This window comes from Suricata suricatta, chromosome 8 (assembly GCF_006229205.1).
Source record: "Suricata suricatta isolate VVHF042 chromosome 8, meerkat_22Aug2017_6uvM2_HiC, whole genome shotgun sequence".
NCBI lineage: Eukaryota > Metazoa > Chordata > Mammalia > Carnivora > Herpestidae > Suricata > Suricata suricatta.
Genome location: NC_043707.1, coordinates 127,609,448 through 127,616,553, shown reverse-complemented (window position 1 = coordinate 127,616,553; position 7,106 = coordinate 127,609,448). Strand labels below are relative to the sequence as shown.

At 41.6% G+C, this 7,106-nt stretch overlaps 1 pseudogene; it reads left to right on the top strand.

Moving 5' to 3' along the window:
• Nucleotides 1-1,482: 1,482 nt before the first annotated feature.
• On the top strand, nt 1,483-2,075 carry LOC115297500 (annotated as a pseudogene).
• The last annotated feature ends 5,031 nt before the right edge of the window (nt 2,076-7,106 follow it).

Here is a 7,106-nt window from a genome sequence, read left to right as displayed (position 1 = left end):
CTCCGACTTCGGCTCAGGTCATGATCTCACGTGCGTGGGTTTGAGTCTCGGGTCAGGCTCTGTGCTGATGGCTCGGAGCCTGGAGCCTGCTTCTGGTGCTGTGTCTCCCTCTCTCTCTGCCCCTCCCCATCTCATGCTCTGTCTTTCTCTGTGTCAAAAATAAATAAGACATTAAAAAAACCCTGCTAAATACTTAGCAACAAAGCAACTGCTGGACCGTAGAGTAAGATGGTCATTAGCTTTGTAAGGAGTTTTGGAAGCCAAACTATCTTCCAAAGTGGTTTTACCATTTTGCATTTCCGCCATCCTCGCCAGCATTTGGTGCTGTCAGTGTTTTGGATTTTAGCCATTTTATTAGGTGGTGGTGGTGGTGGTTTTACTTTGCGTTGCCCTGGGGACACGCGGTGTGGGCCATCTGCATGTCTTCTCCGGTGAGCTGTCTGCTCAGATCCTTTGCCCAGTTTGTACCCGAGTTCTTTGTTTTCTTACCCTTGAGTTTTAGGGGTTCTTTGTATGTTTTGGATGCAAGGCCTTCACCAGATACGTGTTTTGCAAATATTGGCTTCCAGGCTGTGGCTTGCCTCGTTCACGAAGCAGAAGGTTTTCATTTTAATAAAGTCCAACCTAACCATCCCTTCCCGGTCCCACGTCCGGTGCTGTCGTGTAGGTAGCTCGGAATCCGCTGCAGTGGGAACGCTTACACTTGGGGACTGGCAAACTCCACAAATGGAGTTTTGCTTTGCTTTCTCCCCCCCCCCCCCCAGAGGGGGCTGTGAAACGTTTGCCGGCACTCCTCCGCCTCCTGCTCGCTCCCGGACCATCCCAGCTGCCGGGCTGCTGTCCTAACGATTTGTTTACATGCACGCGTTTTTTGTTTTGCGCACACAGGTAAAATATTGGTATTTTCTCTCTTTTTTTGTTTAATTGCTCTTAATTTTCATATGTTTCCCACTAACACAAGAGATACGGTTATAGTCATTTCTTATCTGGGGATATTTTCATTCTAAATGATACAAATAGTTTCTATCTCCTCAATTTTTGCTGGGTTGTTATTTATTTACAAACGATTTTAATATATGTATTTTTTATTTTAGAAAGATAGTGTGTGAGTAGGGGAGGGGACCGAGGGAGGGAGAGAGAGAGAGAGAGAGAGAGAGAGAGAGAGAGGGAATCTTAAGCAGGATCCACACTCAGCATGGAGCCTGATGTGGGACTTGATCTCATGACCCTGGGATCATCACCTGAGCTGACGTCAAGAGTCAGATGCTTAACTGACTGAGCCACCCAGGGGCCCCATAAACGACTCTGATATTAATCATTAGACAAATTCTGACTATTGGTGCAATGTCATCACAAATAATTCTTTGTTTGAAAAACAAGTTTGGATCTGAAAAAAAATAATCACAAATAATTTAGTGAGAGTGGAGGCGGCGGGGTCCTGGAGGCAGCGGTCCCGATCCTGGCTTCCGCCCCAGCCCCACTATGGTGACACTCGCTGAGCTGCTGGTGCTTCTGGCCGCTCTTCTGGTCACGGCTTCGGGCTACTTTGTCAGCATCGATGCGCAGGCCGAGCAAGCGGGTCACCTCGGGCACTAAGAGGGCCTCATCTTCGAGGTGGCCGAGAGTGGCTTCCTGGACGTCAATGTAGAGATTACAGGGCCTGATAATAAAGGAATTTATAAAGGAGACCGAGAGTCCAGTGGGAAGTACACATTCGCAGCTCACATGGATGGAGCATACACATTTTGTTTCAGCAAGAGGATGTCTGTGATGACTCCGAAGATAGTCATGTTCACCACTGATATTGGGGAGGCCCCCAAAGGACAAGACATGGAAACAGAAGCTCACCAGAACAAGCTCAAGATGATGATTAACGAGCTGGCGGTGGCGATGACTGCCGTGAAGCAGGAACAGGAGGACCCGGAAGTCTGAGAAAGGATACAGAGCGATCAACCACAACACAAACAGCAGAGCGGTTCTCTGGTCCTTCTCTGAAGCTCTTGTTCTAGTTGCCATGACATTGGTGCAGATCTACTACCTGAAGAGATTTTTTTGAAGTCCGGAGGGTTGTTTAAAAAACCTTTTCCTGATGATCTCAGAATCATAATTCACTGTTTACCAAACGTCTTGGTCATAATAATGTCATTAGTTTCTACATTTTTATTTTCAGAACTGTCCATTCACAGCTTATGTTTCTTTGTGATTAATAGATATTGGGGGGGAAACACCTTTTTAGGAAAGTTATAGTGAAAATTTGACACTTGATTGGCATAATTTCTTGTTTGAACTCTGCCTCCTTTATAAGGCCTTTCAGAACTCAAACACTGTAAATGAAACACAGGCATAGAGTCCCTATTATGTCTATTTTCCTTTTGCTTTCATGATAAAATGCAGTTTTTTTTCAGAAAAGTACTTTACGGATAGTACTTCACTAAAATGACTGCATTCTTTGGCTCCCTTCTGCTTCACTTCAAGTCATTAAAGATTCATTTTGTTGAGTCCTTATGAGCCACTACAGTCTGAATCTTGACGTTTTCCACCCAGCCTCTTGGCGGCGCTCTGACTGGAGTATGTTACCAGTTTGGTACTTTTATACTCGTCTGTCTTGTTTTCGCCTTGAAGATCAGACTTCCCCAACAACATTTCCCCCCCTAAAATTGTCTTTTGAACCTAGGACTCAATCACCTCCAGTTAGGTTGATGACACAGCAGCTAATAACCATTTCAGGTCTCTGGGTGTTGCAGCGAATGGTAGCTCTAGTCTCTCTGGGCTGGCACATCCACTTTCTCCACTCTTGTCCTGTAGGAGGTGTGTATCCGTGCAATTGGAAAGATCTGGATTTCTGATGCCAAAGGGTTAAAGCCTCTTGGATTTCATTACAGTGATATACAGCCACTATTTTATTTTTGATCAGTGGCATTTTGGCCACTGTTTAATTAGGGTACTGAACATCACTGTCAGTACTAGGATTTTGTTTTTGTTTTTCTTGGGTCTCTCTTTTTTGGCACATGTGAATTTTGTTTTGTATAAAATGAAATTACTTTCTCTTGGTCTCTGATAATGGGTTTTAAATTAAAGGCGCATCTGGTCGTGGTGTGGGGGCGATCCAGGATTATGTTGTGACTCATGTATATTAGTTACTTGTACGTTGTTTTTGGATCGTTGTTTTTGGATCTTTGCAAGGGGAAAAGGACAAGTAACAAGTTTCATATAATTAATTTAAATTTGTTACAACTTTTCACGTTCAGGATAAACAATTTTTCAAACGTGGTGAAAATACTTGCAACAGTTTAGGGTAACTATTTTACCTTAATATAGCTGTTGCAATGCCAATTTTTTTTTTGGGGTGTGTGTGAAAACACTACAAAATTGGATAAAAGATGTACATTTAAAATTGGTTGTGTATCTAATCTGCCCCAAGTTCAGTAAATAATTCTTTTTAAAAACAAGAAAACAAAAAAATAATTGAGTGAAACTGATTCAACAAAGGAGATAAGGTGCTTTTATGACTTCAGATGACTGATTTTTTGGAACATATCTAAAGTCATTCAAAGTGTAAGTAATAATTATATTTGCAAACTTTTCAGAATTTCAAGAGGTAAGAGCAGTTTGATATGACAAACCTCCTATTTTGCTTGGCTGCATGCTTGGCAAAGTGCCTGCCGTATAGTAAGCACTCACCAGATACATGTTAAAGTAACAACTAAACTCAAGAGTAAGACACAGACCCCGCTATCACACCTGGAATTCATTATTTTACTAGAAGTCTTAGTCAATGGGAGAAGACAATACAAATAAACAGGTGTAAAATTTAGGGAAAGAAGACAAAATTATCATTTGTAGACACTAAGATTTTCTTTGCAGAAAATCCAAGAGACGATTAGCTTTATAAACCAAGAAAATTCGACGAAGTTACTAAATATAAGAACAACGTACATAAACTGAAGTCATACTCACCCACCAGCAACAATCAGTTAGAAATTGTAATAGGAAAAACTCCATTCACAGTAAGAACAAAATACATAGGACTTGTAGACAAAAATCTAAATGAATGCAAAAGCCTTTTTGAAGAAAAATAATAAAACTTTATTGAAGGACAAAATAAGAAGACCTAAATAATAAGACCTAGATAGTAAGGCCGTGTCATGTTCAGAGTTGACAAGACTAAATATCATTAAGCTATCTACAAAATTCAAGGTAACTCCAAAAAAACCCCAGTGGAAGTTGCCATGGAACTTGAAAAAACTGCTCCTAAAATCCATGAGGAAGAGTAAAGGTTTAATCAAACCCTTTAGGAATAACCAAAACATTTCTTCTTCTTTTTTCATTAAGTAGACTTCACACCCAACATGGGGCTCAAACCCATGGCCTTGAAATCAAGAGTCGCATGCTCCAAGAGCCAGCCAGGTGCCCTGAAAACATTTCTATAGAAGAAGGAAGAAGAGAGATTTTCTTTAGGATATGTGAAGCTGAAGTGGCCACAGTCATCAGGCAGAGTGATTCTAGGCCACCTGTACACACCAGTAGATGAACGTGAACTAGGCGAAGGCCTAGAAAATAGACCGAAGCATTGGTGGAAGCTTCTGTCCCAGAGGAAGTATTAAAACTGAAGAGCACCCAGGTGGCTCAGTTGGTTAAGCGTCCGACTTTGGCTCAGGTCATGGGTTCAAGCCCCGCATCGGGCTCTGTGCTGACAGCTCAGAGCCTGGAGCCTGCTTCGGATTCTGTGTCTCCCTCTCTCTCTGCTCCTCCCCCACTCATGCTCTGTCTGTCTGTCTCTCTCTCAAAAATGAATAAACATTTAAGAAACAGGAGGAGAAAGTTTCGATCATTCAACCAAAGGTGTTGAAATAATTGACCTTTATGGGGACATAAAATTAAATTCCCACCTCATATCATATTCACAAACAAATCCCTGACAGAAGAAAATGAAGAAAGCTATTCTTTTGACCTCAGAGTCATGAAGAGCTTTGTGAATGAGATACCAAAGCAGACCAATAGCTTATTACAAACGAGTCAAACATTTGTATACAATATAAGATACCATAAATAAAGTTGAAAGACATCTGGCGTGCAGAGAGCACGTATTTGCAACAAATATCACAAAAGATTGATGTCTTGCCAGTCTTCTGCTTCCTGGAAGCTGGTGATATTTACCCCGCTCACCACCCCCCTGCCCCCAAATAAAGCTGAGCAGGGGAAGGACAGGGAAGGAGCTGGGGGCAGATGGGCTCAGAGGTAGCACAGATACAGACAGACCATTCATGAAGGAAGAAGTCCAAATGGCCACTAAGGATATGTGAAACTGCTCAGTTGCACTAATGGCCAGGGAGTCAAAACAAGTTAAAAGGACAGTGATGTACCACTTCATACTCATCAGATTGGGAGAAATTGACAAAGTGACATTATCAAGGGCTAGCCATGGTGTGCTATGGCTGTAAACTGGTACAACCATTAAGGACAGTGCTCCGGGAGAGCTGGGAAGGTTGAAATGTGCATGCCTTCCGCCATCACCACGTTTAACCTGAAAACTGTGAGGAAACAACCAGACCAATCAAATTGAAGGGCATTTTGCAAGGCAAATGACCTAGATTTAAAAATGTCAATCATTAAAAGACAAAAAAAAATTGAGTATACAATGGAATACTACTTGGCAATGAAAAATAATGAAATCCTGCCATTTCAGCAACATGGATGGAACTAGAGAATATTATGCTAAGTGAAATAAGTTAGTCAGAGAAAGACAGATACCATATGTTTTCACAGGTATATGGAACAGGAGAAACTTAACAGAAGACCATGGGGGAGGGGAAAGGGGAAAATAGCAGACAGAGAGGGAGGGAGGCAGACCCTAAGAGACTCTTAAATACTGAGAACAAACTGAGGGTGGATGGGGGGTGGGGGAAAGGGAAAGTGGGTGATGGGCACGGAGAGGGCGCTTGTTGGGATGAGCACAGGGTGTTGTATGTAAGCGATGAACCACGGAATCTACCCCCACAACCAAGAGCACACTGTATACACTGTATGTTAGCCAACTTGACAATAAATCATATTAAAAAAAAAGATTGGGGAACTTTGAAGATTATTAAAGGAGATTAAAAAATTTTTTTAATGTTTATTGATTACTGATACAGAGAGACAGCACGATCAGGGAAGGGTTAGAGAGAGAGGGAGACACAGAATCTGAAACAGGCTCCAGGCTCTGAGCTGTCAGCATAGAGCCCGACACGGGGCCTAAACCCACAAACCATGAGATCATGACCTGAGCCAAAGTCGGGCACTTAACCAACTGAGCCACCCAGGCGCCCTTTAATGAGATTTTAAAAAGCACAACAGATTACGAGTAAATGCAATGCCCGATTCTCGTTTGGATTCTGGATGGAAAAGAGCAACAACAAGAAGAAGATATAAAGGACATTATGTTGGCGGTGGGGGTAAACGTAATATGAGACATTTACAATGTCCACTAGCTAACAGCATGATTGTATCAATGCTGAATTTCTTGAGTGCCATATTGTATTGGGTTATGCAAGAAAATGCCTTGTCCTTAGATGGTAGATGCTAAATTCTTTAGGGTAAAATCTCAGTAATTTATCCTCCAATGCCTTTGTGTGTGTGACACAGAAGAAGAGCAATTGTAGCAAAATGTTAACAATTGGTGAATCAAGGGGTTTATGGGGTGTTTACTTTATGGGTTTTGCAACTATCCTGTGAATTTCAAATTTTTCAAAATAGAATTTTAGGAAGGAAAGGTGAATACTCTATGACTCAACATTGCCATTTTGATATATACCTAAGAAAAAAAATCGGACCTGGAGGGATTAATATGGATTGAGAGACCAAGCAGATTGTGTAATGTGAAGTCTTATTCCATTTGTGGAGGGAAAGAAAGAAAAAGAGAAAGAGAGAAAGAAAGAAAGAAAAGAGCAGGAGGAAGAAAGAAAAGCAAAGAAAAAAGAAAGAAAGAAGGAAGGAAAGAAGGAAAGAGAGTAAGTTACATATTGTTTTGGCTACATGTATACAGCAGAAGCATAATTCTGGACTGGATATGTAAGGATGCAGGTCTGAAACTGACTCCATGAGACAATAGAAGGGCACACATGGAC